The following is a 6,619-nucleotide window of genomic DNA, read 5'->3' as shown; positions in this document are numbered from 1 at the left end:
ACAAGTGTCTACATTACATTGTGAAATATGCTACAAGTTTTGGCAATCATATTAAAAAGCACCCACCTATACTCGTTGTCATCCAATGTATCCTGTCGTAAACTCATATGTTCAATAACGAGGCGAAGGGCCGGAAACTAGTTACACGTGTTCAGTTATCTCTTCACTCTTGTTTTTACAGACAATTCTTCGACGATCCAATGTCATTGTTAATTACCGACTACAATTTTTACATCATTTTTGTTTTTATTTTTTTCTACTTTGATCCTTAAGCTAAGAATATTTTTCATCGGTTATTATCTTATCCACAATTAGATAGAATAGTATCTTTAGGCAAATAACAAAAATAAATACTGTTATTCTTATTTCTACCTTTGTTTATAATAATAAGTAATAATAATAGTTATTATTTTACTTCAATTATGGCTGCGCGATCTATCACAGGTGACTGATACGTGATTGGTCAGTTTAAAATTTTGCTATTTCAGAAAATATTGATTGAACCCCAATCTTCGTAAAGAAATTCTCTGTTCAGTGTCGATACAGAATATGAGGTTGCAGTTAGAATATTCTATTATTTTTTCATCTTGAATAATTGTATTTCAAAATACACATAAATAGACATTTATAATTAATCAAAATTACTGAGATTGTAGTATTGGAGATCGCTCTTCTTTATGTCTACACAAACTCAATTCATTTCTATTAGTGTATTATTATTAATTGACGAGTAATAAATTTTCAAATGCATGAAATTCATAGCAATAAAAATATCCATTTTTTTCTCCTTTTATTTTGTTATTAATTTCTTTGCGTAGTTTTATTAATTAGAATCTTTTGTATTGTAGTGGTTTGATATAGGTCTTGTTATAAGCTAAAAAATTTACACATCAATAATTAATGTTTATGAACTCTCAGTCTTTTACTAATTTTTATTATTAATAATTTTCTAGTGATGAAAAGTATTATTTCCAATAATAATAATAAAAAAAATCATTTAAATCAAATATTTTCTTAATATTGTCATTAAATTAAATACATTTTTTATGTGCCGAAATAGCTCAGTTGGGAGAGCGTTAGACTGAAGATCTAAATGTCCCCGGTTCAATCCCGGGTTTCGGCAAGCATTATTTTTATTATCTTCACAGTTTGTCCTCCTTTTTAATGTTTATAATAATTTTTTTCATTATTCTTTAATTTAAATTCATTATTTGTTTTTTTCTTCAATTCTATTTTTCTCTTCTTGGTCCATTCGTCACACAAATAACCCATGAATTTAATTAATTAACAATCAAAGTTATTAACTAGAAATTTCGATATCAATTTTTTTCTGTACAAAATTTACTTCTATATACATTTTATGATTTTATAATACTTTTATGAAAGATGGATTAATAGAAAATCAGTATTTTTCTCTGAATATTCCAATGGTTCAATATGGATTGAGAGGAAAAATTATCGTTGTTGAGAGAAAAAGAAAAAAAAAACAATAACAAATTATTTTCTTAAAAATCCTAACATTTCAATTCAACTTAAATTACGATTTAGTCGTACTACATCAATTTTATTGATGATACGGATACACCTTTTGCGACTATATACTAGTCGGCTTCCAGCTGTTTTCTGAAAATCACTAGAATCTATAAAACTATTAAAACATCCCAGAATTACTAGAATTTTTTAAGAAGAATTTTTTTTTACTTTAATTTACTTTTTTTTCAGTGTTGTTAGATCTTTGAGTTCCGTGTAACTTAATACCGTTGTCTTTTGGATGATGACTATGAAGTAATGCATCTGGTGGAATGACTTGAAGATGAATGAATTTTTAAATTAAAATTGGAAAAAAGTAGGCGGAAACGTAAGATAAATAGATAGATATTTTTTGTTTATAAACAATGTGGTTTTTTTTAAATGGATTGAATTAGAAGTAATTAATGGTAATGTATTAGTTATATTTTTTTATATCAAGTTTATTATATTAGAGGAAGAAAAATTGTTTAGAAACGATGGAATTTAAATAGTAAGCCCATAAAAAGGTAAAATTTATTTTTAATTTTGAATGTACGTGATTTTTTTTTTCATAATTCTTTAAAGAGAATTTATGATTATGATTTTTTAAATGATATCTTATTAAATGAATAATAGAATAAATTTAAAAATAATTCAAATAAAATAAATAATTAATATTGATAAATAGTATCAATTTATTAAAATAAAATAATAATATTTTTTCAAATATTGACCATTTTTATTAGTTCATGTATTCAATGAATTAGTTGATTGTGAAAATTGAGATTGAACTGTTTATAAAAAATTTAAAAAATTTCTAGAATAAAAAAAAAAGAGCGATAGTAATTCTCGTATACTGAAGAAAAAAAACAGCTGATGAAACAATAAACACATCTAAACCACGGTAACCTAATGTGGTGTTATTTAAGCAAATATTTGGAGGGAAAATGACAAAAAGTCGGGCTAATAAATGTGATTGAAGAATTGAGAAAATAAATTGGCCGAACATATGTATATAATTCTACAAATTAAAATAAAATAACCCTGAAAAAGAGAATTTTGGAATCTTTTAACTAAACCAATTGACATAAAAAAAATCAAATACTTCAGGGGTTGGAAAGAATTATTTTGTCGGACTAATTTGAGTTTTTTTTATGATAAGAATCTTGAGCTCATCTAGTGACACAATTTGTTTACAATCATCATTCTAATGCATTTATCACTGAACTTGATACCATCTACATTAGAAAATTTTTTTAACTACAGTCGACTCTTGTTCATTCAAACCTGCGATAATTCGAACCTCTCTATAATTTAAAGTTATTACGAGTTCCCTACAAAATTTTTTTATATTCCACAATGTTGACATATATTTTTGCTATTTTTTTTGTAGAATTTATTGCATGTATTGATGTCAAAATAATTCAATTAAATCAACCTCTCTGATGATGTCATTTCATAGTAAAAATGAAATCTTAAAATTTCTGTCAATCATGGCAATAGCAATTGGACTTTCTACAAATGAAACAGTGAAAATAATGAAATAGACTGCAAAATCAGTAAATATTTATTGATTTTGCAGTGTATTTCATTATTTTCACTGTTCCATTTTTAGAGAGAGGATAATTAATTAGATATAAATGTTAAGATGATTTTTTAAATTATTATTACAAAAAAAATAAATAGTAGATATTAGCTGTAGAGGTATATAAGTCGTGAAAGTAATAAAAAAACTAAAACCGCATACGACCTTATTACGTTGAAAACGTGGTATGGTGTAGACCGGAAGAAATAAATTTTTAACGATACCTATTATCCAGCGAAGGATGGAGATTTTACGGTCCATTGATTGTACAATGAGTCATGTCAAAATTTGTTGTCAAAATTACAATGTTAAACTTAAACAACAAAAACAAAGTGAACAGTAATAATTGTTTACTCACAAACTCTATCATTGTATACTTTTATGTTTTCACTTCATTTTACTTTACCTATTTTATTCAATCACACTTTCCTGTCTTGATTCACTTACAATATCACTCACCTGAATTTAATAGGTGTTTTATAAACTAAACTTCGCGTCCTTTCTGAAAAAAAAATTAATTACAATAAGGTATCAATGACAGTCATAAATTACATAAATGTCAACAAAATTTAGTTGATAAAAAAACTTTCTACATTTTTTCCAGCTGTTAGTATAGTATCGATAATCACTTCAATTACCACCTATCAGTTTAATAGGGAATCATGAGAGCAAGTGCCATTTCACGTGTACTTTTCCACCACCATCTTGAAAATGAACTTTAAGGCTGGGCTGAAGTCAGAAGTTTCCCGGAGTTGACTTTACGCCCTCACGTTGTGCGGCGAAAAGCCGAAGCTCGATATCAATTGAATTGAGTAGGTAACAGAGAAATCGTTCGAAAAATGATAATTTTCAGGGATGCACTACAAAAAGGGAGCCTTAGGGTACCAAGAAATTTACAAATTTCAGAATAATCTGTTCCGAGCAAGACAGAGCACAAAATATATCTATCTATCTCCGTCTTATTTTTCAGAGAAGACTGCGAGTTCGAACAGTTGACGAGCAAGCACATTCCCCACCCTCTGTTACTAAGCCTGAAGCTTACGATATCTAAACGTAAACAAAGCAAATGAAAATATGCTAGCTCTATAGTCAGAAGGTTCGCCAGTTTATTTTACCGAACGGTGTTCGATTCCAATTGCGGCAAAATTTTTTTTTTATTTAAATTGCATGTAATTGCAATTTTATCATGCCAAAAATGAGTTTTAAATTTCAATTTTTATGTAAAATTTTTTTTTCAATTAATCAATGACAAATGAGAAAATATTTGAACAGGGCCATTAACCTTTTTTTGTACAAATACATTGATAATAGCCTTTTTTAACAACTTATTAATAATAAAAAATTGTTTAAACAATCCGCGGCGAGTTCCGATACTTCGCCGGCAAGCTCGACCCCCACTTTCTGTGCCCAAGCCTGTAGCTTATAATTTTCAAGCATCGTTTATATAATTGGAACTATAATAGCTCAGTGGTTAGAGCCCCGACCTTTTATTTTGCTGGGCAGGGTTCGATCCCAGTCATAGGCAATTTTTTTTTCTGTTTCTTGTTCAAGTGACTTTATATACTTATAAATCAATTCATATATTTTATTACATTATTCTTCCAATTAATACGAAAAAAAACTTGTTTTTCTGAAAATAAGCTGAGGGTGAGGAACGAGTTACTATGAATTCTCTTTTTTAGAAAATGTTGTCTTTAAAAGACACTATGAATTGATTTTGAACTTCTACAAACAACCAATATTGTATTTATATAAAATTTTAATGAAAAAAAAAATTGGCTATAACTGGGATCGAACCCTAATCGGTAAAATGAAAGCTTGGTGTTCTACCTACAGAGCTAACATATTATCTCTAACATCATGTTTATGTTATAAATTGTATAATGCAGGCTTGAGTACGAAGGGTAGGGATAGAGTTTGCCGGCGAAGTGCCGGAAAATCCCCGTGGATTATTTCAACTACTTCTAAATATTTCTAAATTGCTTAAAAAAAAGCTACGTTCATATAGCTATAGTAAAAAAAGTGTTTATAACCCTGTTCATATGTTTTCCGACTCGACGTTGATAAATTACATAAATAATCGAGAAAAAAAATCAAATCGTTGGTAAGAATTCATTTTAGCATGTTAATATTATAATTACATGCAAATCTAACAAATGAAAAAGAAAAAAAAAACTTTACCATGACTGGAATCGAACCCTGCCCATCAAAATAAATGACCGATGCGTTAACCACCGAGCTATTATGATTACAAAACATTATATATGCTCAAAAATTATAAGCTGCAGGCTTGGGCATAGAGAGTGGGGGTAGAGCTTGCCAGCGAAGTGCCGGAACTCGCCACGGATTGTTTAAACTACTTTCAATGTTGATAATAATATGATTAACTTGTTAATAACATAACATTGTTAATACATGTAAAGATGTATAAGTTGTTAAACACAGGCTATTATCAATGTATTTATACAAAAAGAAAGTTTATGGCTCTGTTCAAATATTTTCGACTTAGCGTCAATAAATTCAATGAATAAAGAGAAAAAAAATCAAATTGTTATAAAAGATTAATTATAGCATGTCAATATTATAATTACATGCTAATCTAACGAATAAAGTAGAAAAAAAAAATTGGTTATGACTGGGATCGAACCCTGCCCGGCAAAATAGAACTCTGACGCCCTAACCACATGGCCAGCATAATCTCGATATTGAGTTAATGTATATTTGTTTTTATACTACATGCTTGGATACGCCGACTTGGAATTGAGCTTCCTTATTAACATTTATACCTAATAAAAATGATAATAATGGATGAATATATGTATTTGAAGTTATTTGCAGGTATTATATTAATTAATGTTAAATGAGTATCATCATTTTTTTTTATCCTAACTGCAATAGTCATCAAAGTGTAGGGCATTGTAAAGTGATACACTATGTTTACATCACATACATATATACCCGTACACACACATACAGAATTTACTCGCCAAAATGCAGGGCACCATCAGTTCTGGATACGGATTGAGCATTTTTTCAATATGGATGACTGAGGTCATCTGCGAGCATAATGCTGTCACCTATCAGAATTTTTTCAAACTAATTTTCCGGAGAATATCATCTGGAATACAAGATTTCTAATTATTTCTAAATTATTCAATTTTATACTATGAATTGATTTTTTTAACATTCAGACAGGTGGCAAGGACTGACGCAAACACGAATTTTGGGCGAAAAACGTATAAAAATGAAATAATTAGTGATTTTTCATCTGAATGATGTGGCCGCCATCTTGAAATTTAAGCGCGGTAAGTCAATTCATAATTTTTTCATTATTCTTTCTAATTTTTTTAACAAAAATATTCACTATATACAAAAAATTGTTGTTTACGTCAGTCCGGCATTAATTCCTCTGTAATTTGGTACCTAATTTTATAGAAATAATTGTAAATTGGCGAAGAAATTAGAAATTTCCCGATCCCATGTATTTGGATAGGGGGAATCAGTCGCCTTTCTGACTTCAGCCCA

General features: G+C 28.7%; 1 non-coding gene across 1 annotated transcript; it reads left to right on the top strand.

The window, feature by feature from the left end:
- The first annotated feature begins 1,050 nt into the window (after positions 1 to 1,050).
- On the top strand, positions 1,051 to 1,123 carry TRNAF-GAA (transfer RNA phenylalanine (anticodon GAA)). Its single transcript has one exon. It is a non-coding gene; the product is annotated as a tRNA-Phe (tRNA).
- Positions 1,124 to 6,619: the final 5,496 nt, after the last annotated feature.

This window comes from Chelonus insularis, unplaced genomic scaffold, assembly GCF_013357705.1.
Source record: "Chelonus insularis isolate UGA/USDA-ARS -01 unplaced genomic scaffold, ASM1335770v1 contig_673_pilon, whole genome shotgun sequence".
Classification (NCBI taxonomy): domain Eukaryota; kingdom Metazoa; phylum Arthropoda; class Insecta; order Hymenoptera; family Braconidae; genus Chelonus; species Chelonus insularis.
This window is presented reverse-complemented; position numbering and strand designations above follow the sequence as displayed.